We start from the raw sequence: 10,401 nt of genomic DNA, 5'->3' as shown, positions 1-10,401 counted from the left end.
ACTTTAGGTCATGCACTTGATATCTAGTAAGAACCAGGAATGTAATATATGATCCCATGTGGTCCTCAGGAACATCCCTGGAGGAGCTTGGCATCCTCACTGTGGGGAGGAGGAACCTGCAGCACAAAGAGGTCAAGGAGCTTGCTCCAAGAGTCAGCGCTAGGAGCTGGCCGAGGAGGGTCTACACCAGCCCTCGCTGAGGCCAGGCCTGGCTCTGTCCCACCTGAGCACAGTGATGTCAGCGGGCAACTTACTAGCAGTGTAAACTTTCGCAATCTCATCACCTGCCTGAAACAAAATAAAGGAGAGTTGGGGGAGTACAGTGAGATGATCCAATAATTCTTTAAGAACTTGACAAAGCAGAATAAATCCTCTGAGCTATAGAGTCCGTACCTTTCTCAATCCATCCTGCAATCTTCTGGTTCCTGAGGGCCTTATCTCCCGAAGTTTTTGAAGACCTTTTTTTAGTTCATTTCTGAAAACAATTCGAAAAGAGGGTAGAGGGAGAATGTGGGCTGATGGCAATAAAACAGCCCCAGCTGTCCTGACACCACTCTGCCCTGTGCAGACCTGCCTGGATCTGAGGGGGCACAAGTGGCCCTGTCCTGACTCTTCTGCCCATGTTTCTGCCACTGACGGGACTAGCCCTAACCCTTCTTCATTCCCGACTCAGTGAGTGTGGAGGATGCTGCTTTTCTGTCCCATAAGTAGGACCTGGTTTTCAATGTGCTCATCCCTGTCTCAGGCATCCAGACCTCAGGGGACTCATCAAGGGCCCAGCCTTGACCATCCACGGTGAGAGGGGAGCACCCACGGATGTGCACCTGTGGATCCGGCACCCCCAACGTGATTGGCGGTATTGCTGGCACCTAAGGGGTCCCTGGTGAGGGCTCATTATCCTCCAACAAGCAAGGCTGAGTTTGGCGAAGTCACTCTGATATTCCTGCCCTGTCCCCTACTCTTCAGCCACAGACCCCTGAGGTGGACTTGGTTCCTTCCAGCCACTTCTCCCTCTGGACCAGTACTAAGGGAAGTAGTCAAGCTTCTCTGCTAGAGTCTAGGGCTCTTGGCCTTCATCTGTTCCTGAAGAAACAGACCATAAGCTGGAAAAGCGACCTGAGGGCTGTCCATGAAGGGGGAAAGAGTAGTGACTCCAGGCTGCCATGACAATGAGATGTCGTCCTCTGCTAAAGCAGATCGCAGGGGATAGGACTGGGATACACTAGGGAGTGCAGGCTTAGGTTCAGGTTTATCCAGTGTGATGGGCTGAGCTGTCACAGCAAGTCTAAGGAGGATGTGGTCCCTGAAGGCTGGCTTCTCACTGCGGGCAGAGGAGATGCTCAATGTGCAGTGAAATATGAGAGCCCCAGACCTACTCAACCTAGCCCGTGAGAAGAGGAGACCTGGGACCCACTGCCAGGGCAAGCCAAAGCAGGCCTTGCCTAGTTGAGTAGAAACACATGTCTTGGCACTTTCTAGAAGATTTCAATTTTGTCATTTACACCTCAAAATATGCTGAAACTCTCAGTGCTCACAGTCTCCTGCCCAGGACTCACATCATCAGGCAAAGTTCTTACCTGAGTGGCTCTCTCTTCTGCTGCCCTTCCAGCTCTTCTCATACCATGACACCAGGCTCCTAGTACCCTCAACAATCCTTCCTGCTCTTAAAGTATCCCACTCATAATGACAGGAGCTCCTGAACCTCTTCCCAGTTCTCATGCACCCCCACCAGCACACCTGAGGCTTCCTAGCCCTGTACTGTCTGGTTTCTCCAGCACCGGTGCGAGGCCTCTGTGGACGGTGCCCTCTCAGCCTGCTTGCCCTAGTAGATAGGGCTCAGAAAGCACCAGCCCTGGTCCCAGTCCTGCCCCCAAATCCTCTGCAGACCCATCAGAGCTGCACCTCTTACCAGGCTCCCTGAGTCACTCTGGACTCACCTTGTACAGCAAGACCCACCCCAGCCCCCTGCCACATCCTCCTAAATGCCTAGGCAGCTTTGGAAATGCCCAACCCCAGGCTGAGACCAGCTCCCAGCAAGATTCTATGGGGTCCTCCTGAGATGGAAGCATGAGGGTCATGGTTGATGTTGACCTGTTTTCCTAGGTATGTATTCCCTTCCCCATCCAAACCCACCCCCACCCCCCCCCCCACACACAGGATTTCACTTCTTTTGCTCTCCCTTGAGCTCTGTTCCCTCTCCTGAACACTCTTGTTATGGAAGATTTCTCTCCTTCACTTTCCAGAGAGGACTACGGAGGCTCTCCATGAGCCTCACCAAACCTCTCTTGGTTTGGGCCTCAAGCCCCATGCCTTGGAAGAGGCAGTTGTCCTCCTCTCCTCCATGGGCAGTGCCACCCCCAGAGGTATGTTTCCAGTCCTCACTGGACACCTCTCTGCCACCTGCCAGTATCCCTCCCCATGGACTTTCTCCCGTGTCAAATCAGCTCTGCTCTCTCTCTCTTCTAAACTCAAACATGCACAAAACCATGCCTTCCCCAGCTCACTGAACAGGAGGCCTGGTCCCTGCTTATCCTGGGAGCCAGGCCTGGGGAGAGCTGTCTCCATGAACTGACACCATCACACTTCCTCCTTTGAAACCTTGCTGTTTGGTTTAATCTGCAGCTCGTGGCTTCTCTCCAAGGTCCTGAAAAGGGCTCTGTGCCACAAATCCTGGACCCACTTATTTCTAAATGACCTTAACCTCTCTTTGGTATTTCACCCACTGAACTGGGTTCAGTGCATCAGGAGCATCTTTACCTCCCTGCTACTAGAAGCACGTCTTTTCACCTTCAGGCTTTTTGGCACACTTAGGATACTGGTGTGTTGCGCTTCCTTCCTACATCCAGTTTTGCCTGGTGTTTGGAACCACACTCATGGGCTCCCTTGTATCAGATCCACCAAGGGACCAAGCTCCCACACAGTGAAGCTCCAGCACTTCAGCATACCCGTCCTTGCCTCCTGGTTCTGACTCTGCCTGCCCTCTTCCCCCATGGCCCAGAGCAGAGACTGACATCCAGGGGAGGCACCCAACACAGGCCAGTGTTCACAAAGCATCCACACATCTGCTCCACCAGATCCCAGGAGTCCTCACAGTGAGCCAGTTCTAAAAAAAGTGAAGAGGGCTGATAGGACGGGATGAGTGGAGGGCAGGGCTTGGAGGGAGTTGAGATGGTCCAGTAGCACCGGAGTCTACTAGTGTCAGTACAGTCAGGGGTCAGTGGGAGCCAGGGAATCAGGACTGGGGTCAGAGTGGGCACTCACGAGAGCCCAGGCTGGCCCAGCCTGCACCCAGCGGAGATCCTCAGCTTCTTGGGCCTCTCTGTGGCCCTGCCCACCAGGCCTACCTTGGAGATTTAAAATGACACTTACCTGTCGGAGGTGAGTGGCAGAAGGACATAGCTGACTGAGGAGTAGGTGATGAGGGAAATCCTCAGTTTAGGGCTGGAAGGAAGCAGGGGCTCATAAGAAGCCATGAACACTGGTCAAAATTAATATCAATGAGCAGCCAGAGAGGCAGCGGTGCATGTCAATTTCTGTCCTACTCATCCCAACTCTTTTGCTTTGGTGTGTGTTTCTCTAATCCTGAAAGTTCTAATACTTTTGTGAAGGGTTCAGAGGCCTGTAAGACATATGATCTTGCTGAAAGTTGGTGCTAAGATGTCATCTTGGTCCATTTCTATATCCCCCACCCCAAGCCCCCAAAGCCCCTTTCTCTCCCTCTCTCTCTCTCTCACACACACACAGAAACATGCATACACTTCCTGCATGCACAAGAAAATAGACACTTATGCACTTGTGCATGAGAGTCTCTCCATGGTCCTCTCCTCTCATGTAAAATTCTTTGGACCTTACCACACTGCCTTCCTCTCTTGTCTTCCATGCTTGCCTTTTATCTCAGGGAAATTCTTCTACCTCTTGGCAGCCATTCATACACACATCCTTCTCTCTTTCCCCCACTGTCTTCTGGTCCATTGACTCATCTTTTCATGAAATTGCTACCTAGCTGGGTTCCCCACTTTTCCTGGCTCAAGTTCTATCTCATTTAATCCAAAATTATCAGATTTTTCTCCTGGAGCACAACCTTGATCATGTCAGATCCCCACCCTAGAATAACCTATAGCTCCCTATTACTCACAGCAGATAATCATAAACCTGGCACTATGAGCCTCCCAAACTGTCCTGTTTAGCCTCATCTCTCAGTCTTCCCTTGAGTCAACTCTGCTTTCTAACCAAACAGACCACTCACTACAGAAGAAGTCTCCTTGATGGTTTCTGTCACCCTGTCTTTCCTCATCCTTTAAGATCTAGTTCACTATTCCACAGTCTGTAGGAAGCCAAGCTTGCCTTCTTCTTTTTCTAAGAATACTTGCTTTTTCCTTAAAGTTGCAAGTAACTCCTTTGTTCTTATCTTTTGGTCCTTGGAACCCTTTAACTCCGTGTGTAGGTATGTGACTTGCCTGTTTCCTAATCTGTGAGGTCCTTAAGGCCAGAGCGTGTCCCCTACACTGTGCCCTGATTCCCAGGCAGGAGTCAAGAAAGATGTGCATGTGCTTAGCCGCTCAGCCGTGTCCGACTCTTGCGACCCCATGGACTGTAGCCCACCAGGCTCCTCTGTCCATGGGATTCTCCAGGCAAGAATACTGGAGTGGGTTGCCATTTCCTTCTCCAGGGGATCTTCCCGACCCAGGAAATGAACCCAGGTCTCCTGCGTTGCAGGCAGACTCTTTACCGACTGAGCTATTGAGACCTGGTAAAATCAGTGTGATTGGTAATTCTTTCTGCCTCAGAACACCACCTAGGGCTCTCTGCTCCTGAAACCAAAGGACTCCCATTTTCACCGACTGTAAAGAGCTGTGTACTCTGTCTGGCAGAGAAAAACACCAGCCATACTTTGTAAACCTCTTCAGCAACCTTTCTGTTAAATCACAAACTTCATTCCAAGTGTTGCTTTCGCTGTTCGACCTGAAAACAAAGAAGACCTGATTAAGAGGGATGAGGCATCTCCTTGTGGTGGGCAGATTTTCTGCCTCTCCAGTTTCCAGAAGGCGCTTGAGCAACTCTTCCGCACCCCATGTAGCTGAAGGCTGTCATACTCTGTTAGCAACCTCAGTGGGTCACCTTGGTGGTGACTTTCACCAGCGTGAGTGGTGGGAAAGGTGACCAACCTGACTCATGCTGGGGATGAGACACTCTGGGTAGCAAACCAGGTTGGCTGACACACAAGGAATAAGGGAGGATACATTGGTTGGAGAAGTCTGAGCAATTCTAATATGTTTGCATTCCTGGTCCCCTAATTTTGACACAACCATAAGAGCCCTGGCCTCAGGCAGAAGAAGGATGTACTACTTAGATTATTTTATTTTACTACTTTCTTATCAGCCTGCAAAGCTGAGTGACTCTGAACACTGAAGGCCTTTTCTGGGAACACTCATGGGGAGGGGCAGAACTAGGTCTAGGATACTGCTATTTGGTGCCATGATACCACACTAGCAGGCAAAGTTGCAGGACTTTCCTATCCCCACTTTCAGTTTCTCACTGCCTTTGGCTCTGACTTCAGTTACCTGAATGGATAATGAGGAGGCTGGAGAGCCTCATGACCCCTTATGTCTAGGTGGGAAGAACTTCCATGTGCCCCGCTGGCCAGGGCTCGAAGGTCCTTGCAATCCCACACCTCTGCAGGCTGCACTCCAGGTTATGAAGGGCAAATGTGGGTCTCTCTGGCTAATTGTTTTGTCAAGGTTCTGCACAAGGTAGTAGAGAAACTGAGGCTGCTGCCGTGTTCTAGGCTCTTCCTTGGTGAATGTTGGTTCATGTCTTTGATATGGATTGTGAGTCTGAGAAAACCACCAGGAGCTCCTTATTTTTACCTGAAGTGATCACCATGCCCATAAACACCCTGAATATCATGTTAAAATGTGTAATTCCCATATAGCCAAGAGCATCTTTCTCCTCTCTACTATTCCTTCTGACTCCTCTTGGCTGTATCTAAAACTGCTAAGAGATGAGTAAACTAAGAATATATAATTCTAACAATATTATAGTTATTATTCATGGAGTATGTATATACCAGGTATATACATGCATGATTTCCAATGCTAAACACTTCTATGAAATCATCATTATTTGCATTTTACAGATGAGAAAATGGAAGTGCTTACAGATCAAGGAATTTCCATGGATGTGAACCATAAGAACTAGCTGTAAACCCCATGATTTACCCCCTCAACTTAGCAGACCTGGGAGACACTGCTGTGTGTGACAATTGTGGGTGACAAAGCATGAGACAGTCAACCTACCCACAGTACATACTTTTTCTTGGGAGCTCCTATACTTTTAATGCAAGGCAACTCCTTTCCTAACTATTCATACCACATTCTGCTTTCCTTCTCATTACTCTTCTCCACTGTGTTCTCCCTCACTGAAGAGGATTTTCCAAAGAAGATATAAAGGAAACTTAAGTCTTTAACCCACCCACCTACTCGGGAAAAGGTTTCGGTGTGGGGTTATTTTGAATGAAGCTTTAGATTCTAGAATGTAGAAAAACACCAGTGTTTATGGCAGTGGAAAATATGACAGGGAGTTTCAGGTCCCTAGGAAGGAGGCACTCTAGAACCGAGCAACCACATGGGCTTCTGACAAACCAAGTTTCAATCATGACTTAGTGCCCTACTCTTAAATGAGAATGGAGACAAGGATCACCAGCAATTTGAGGATATCTTTGATATTATGCTTGAGACCAAAACATTCTACTGAGATAACGATGGGACATTGGAAGTTGTTGGGGCAGGGTCATGTAGGAGAGCTGACATATAAGAAAGCTAAATTTTCTTCCTCCCCTAGTAAGAACTCAGTAGAGAAGGTGTAAACCTCAAAAAGCAGGAAACTGTAGTCAGTACAAGCACAGCACTGGAAACATGATCATATTATCAGAAGGAAAATCTGGAAGATTTTTCTTGGAAGTGAGATCATGTGGCTGACTCTTGGAAGTGAGATCAAAAATGGGGAGGAAAGGGTTAGGAACCTCAAGACTTTTGCCGTGAACAGTAATAGTGTTTGATTTAAAATTTGTGTTCAAGTAGTTTCTCCCAAATGTGAAAATAAAATTGCAAACAAAAACTTATAGCATGAAGGATGTCATCAAAATGGCAGATTCTGAAAAATCTAAGCCCTCATTCCGCTAGGGACACATTGAACAAACAACCAGACATTATCAGCATTAACTTCTAGGAGTTCTAAAAAACAAAACTCAACAAGAAAGCAAATGTGCAGTCAACACACAGTTCATTTCAAAACTGTGGGAAAGTTCTGTTGCATATTTCATCACATGTCTCCCATACCTTCTCTGGCATGGTGACAATTTTGGTTTTGATCACTGGCTTTGTCCCATGTTGTCTTAGATCCAGAGGGAGGAATGTTGACCTTACTTACAAATTATTTTGTAAAGCCAGCCTTACCTGGCTGGTGTCAATTAGGATGTTTAAAATCAGCTGTGGGCATAGGTGACTTTAGAAACAGGCAGCTCAAGAGAATGCTCAGCAAAGTCTTGAGAAGACTTTCAGTTTTCACCTCAGGCTGGTCCCTAGGCTCAGTGGTAGTCTGGCTAAGTGCTAAAGAAATGTCCTAGTAATAAGCATTCTACAAAGAATGGAAGAGGTGGCTTCTCCCCACCACTCCCATGTCTTCTTACAGTTTTGTAATGATTTCATGTTTGTTTCAGATCCTGGCATTTGGGAAATCTCTGTCAATACATTCAGTGAATAAGAATTACAGGAACAGAAACTCTAGTGATCACACACACACAACAAGGAATATTCTTTGCAAAAGTAGTTTGGAAATGTTTCAGAATAAATGGACTATTCCATGAGTCTATATTAACAGATAAAAGCAAATACAACCCAGTGAGCTATGATGAATTCTGCTTTCTAGATGTACCACATTATAGTAATAAAAATCTTAATTTTCAACAAAAATAATTGTAAAACATACAAAGAAACCAGACCATTGTTCATTCAAAGGAAGTAAATAAAATTACAGAAATCATTCCTGAAGAAGCCAAGGCATCAGACTTACTAGAAAAACACTTAAAATCATCTTAAATATACTCAGACAGTGGGAAAAGAAAGACAAAGAAATAGAGGAAATCGGGATAGTGATAAATGAGCAAAATAAATATCATGAAGAACAAATTATTAACAAATCAAGGAGGAAATTTTGGAGCAGAAAAGCATAATAATAAATTGAAAAAATCATAATTAGGGTGGTTCAATAAAAAATCTTACTAGGCAGAGAAAGGAATAAGCAAAGTGGAGGACAGGACAATTGCTACTGTCTAGTGTTAGGAGCATAAAGAAAAAAGAATGAATAAAGGTGGTCAGAGTCTAAAGGACCTGCAGGACACACTTATGCAGAACAATATATATACTGTGTGAATTAATAAAGCAAAAAGAAAAAGAAACAGAAACATTATTTGAAGAAATAACATCCAAAAATGTCCAAAATTAGATAAAATATATTATCCTATAATTCCAAGGATCTTAGGTACAAATGAAATAAAATAAAGAGATTCACATCAAGATACATTATAATCATACTGTTGAAGACAACGACTAGGACTCTGGAGTTCAAATTCTGGATCCGTGTATTCTATATTGAGGCTTTGGTAGGTCATTCATCCCCAGGCCTTGAGCAGCCTCCTTGCCTCATGTGTAAAATGAAGATAATAATATTTATTCACATTATGAAGAAGACATGGTGAAGAAACTGCTTTCCTCTCCTACCCCTATCTCCAATCTAGCAACACACCTGGCTCCCCCAGCCGCCTACCATCCACACTCTGGAATCCTGTAGTCTCTGATTTCAAAATAGCTCCAGAATCTGTCCACTCATCACTGCCACACATATCTATTGGTCCACACCACCATCATCTCCTCCCTGGATTTCTGCACCAGACCCCTCACTTAGAAGGCTCTATTCTTGTGCCCTTCATCTGTGACTCTTTTAAACATGATCCAATCACACACCTACTCTACTCAAAAGTCATCCAAGTCTTCTTGACACCATCTCAGTCTGTCACTATAGTCTTTCCTGGGTACCTCTTTAGAACAGTCCCTCCTTCAAAACTTCTCATTCTCCTGTCCTGATTTTTCCCCTGGTGTTTATCCCCATCTCATATCCTAGCTCCTCTTTGATTTATGTCTTGTCTCCTAAAATGAAAGCTGTAAGAGGAAAAGGACTTTTCAAATTGTGTTGTGTTTGCTACCTTATCTCCACTGCCCAAAAACAGTGACTGGTGTATAGAAGTTTTCCAGTAATTATTTCAGTGAGTGGATGAGCAAGGGAACAAGGGAGTGAATAAGACTGCTCACCAATGGATGAAAGATCCAGACAACTTTGGGAGTGCCACCCACAGAAGTCTGACCCACACCCCACCTCCCCACAAAGGGCACATGGGAGAGAGTGAGCTAGGGAGTCAGGGCTGGATCAGAGGCCCCTGCAGTGCTGGCGAGTTCCCAGGGTGTGCGCTCTGCCTTCCCTTTATTTTATGCTCATCTTCCATGACTTCATCTGACACATGGTAGGAAAACTATACTCCCAAACCATACTCCCAAACCAAACTCCCATTCATCCTCATCACAACCAGGTGAGGTAGGTATGAAGATCCCATTGTACAGATGGGGATGCTGAGGCAAAGAGAGGTGAGTCAACTTGCCCAAGTTGCATGACTGATGAGTGGAGTCTGCTTGACTGCAAAACTGGAGCTGCCTCCTCAGTGGTCATTATTCCCCTCTCCCCAAGAGTAGCAGGAAGCAGCCACAGGAGGAAGGCTGTCCTCATCCTCCAAATATTCTCATCAAGATGGCTTTGAAGGCACCAAGGCTTTCTACAACTGGACTGAGTGAGCATGGTTCCCAGAGAGACAAGGTTATTTCTCTGGGACTCAAGAATTTGCTGTGGTTTCAAACAAGCCTTGCCTGGCCCACTATAGACGTGCTCTGGGCTTACTCTTCTTACTCTAATGGCCTGAGGCTGGGGAATGGATATGTAGGTCCCTTTCTTGGACACCATCTTCTCCTCTACCCATTTGCAGAATCCAGCAGGATTTGGCCCTGTCACCTCCACCAGCCTCTGTCATACCTCATCCAACCTCTAGGAGTCCATTTCCCTTTTCCAAGAGATTGCATAGGCAAATACATTCCTACTGTGTCTTCCAGGATTGTCTTGAGGATGACAGATGCCAGTGATGAGCTTTAAAACATTTCAGTGATACTGAGAGTCAAGCCACTGTTACTACTAAATAAGTAAAGTTTATCCTCAGTCTCACAGAGGAGTCGAAAATGGAACCAAGGCAATCTCTCCAGCCTGAAGATTTACCCCGCCCTTTCCTTTGATGGTCAGAAGGTA

The sequence above is a fragment of the Cervus canadensis genome, chromosome 8, assembly GCF_019320065.1.
Source record: "Cervus canadensis isolate Bull #8, Minnesota chromosome 8, ASM1932006v1, whole genome shotgun sequence".
In the NCBI taxonomy this organism is placed as follows: Eukaryota; Metazoa; Chordata; class Mammalia; order Artiodactyla; family Cervidae; genus Cervus; species Cervus canadensis.
This window is presented reverse-complemented; position numbering follows the sequence as displayed.